Genomic DNA, 909 nt, shown 5'->3' with positions numbered 1-909 from the left:
ACGCTGTAGATGATGAGGTTGGATGGGATTCTCAGCCACAGTTCTGGATCTGGTCACTGCTTGATCCTAGAAGGACTCCTGTGTTCTTAATTGTCCTTGTGTTGTCCACACCTGTCCTTCACACTAAATCCCCTGCAGACATGGCCTGTATTCAGTCTCTAGACCCCAGGCACAGTACCGGGACCTGGAGGTCAATGAGGCTGTGGCCCTGGCTCCTGTATGCCTGGGAAGAACTCACTGGTGTCCCCAGGCTGCGTGCTCTGGACTGTCCTGTCCTCCTCTCTATGGACTCTGGCGGGCAGCTCAGGGGATATCTGTAGCTAAGGGTACATGGATGAGTGTAAAAACAGTCGTCACTTGGGATTTCACCTGCATCACCTCACTGTCCTGAGCCTGTGCACATGGGACTGAGGACCGGCTGGGGCCAGGTCCTCCTGGAGCAGGTGGGCTGTGGAGGTGCAGGGTGGGTGGGAGCTCCTGCGATTGGCCATCAGGAAGAGATCTAGAACCTCCTGCAGAGCCTGCTGCAGTTGCTGCCTCTGTGGTGGAATGTCATCCTCTCTGGGCTGTTCCCACTCAGATCCACCCAGGTTGCCAGAGAGGAATTAGTGAGGAATTTCATTCCATCCACACAACACCTCCACTGCAACCTTCAACAGGCTTGGCTTGTAATGTGTGGCATTGATCTGCTGGGGGTATTTCCAGTCCTGGGTCACTCAAAAGCCAGGCTGCTATGCCTCAGTATCAAGTGTGTGTTTGTGTAAAGGCCTGGAGAAAAGACTCTTCAGAGACAAGTGGGAAAGGGGGACAATGTGGCGTTTGGGACCTGGGTCTAGTGTATTGACCTTCCTGTCTGACAGGTTTCTCACAATGTGCGTGGATGAGAGCAGTGCTCCATGTGCAATAAGA

The sequence above is a fragment of the Dipodomys ordii genome, unplaced genomic scaffold (assembly GCF_000151885.1).
Source record: "Dipodomys ordii isolate 6190 unplaced genomic scaffold, Dord_2.0 Scaffold279, whole genome shotgun sequence".
Lineage (NCBI taxonomy): Eukaryota > Metazoa > Chordata > Mammalia > Rodentia > Heteromyidae > Dipodomys > Dipodomys ordii.
This window is presented reverse-complemented; position numbering follows the sequence as displayed.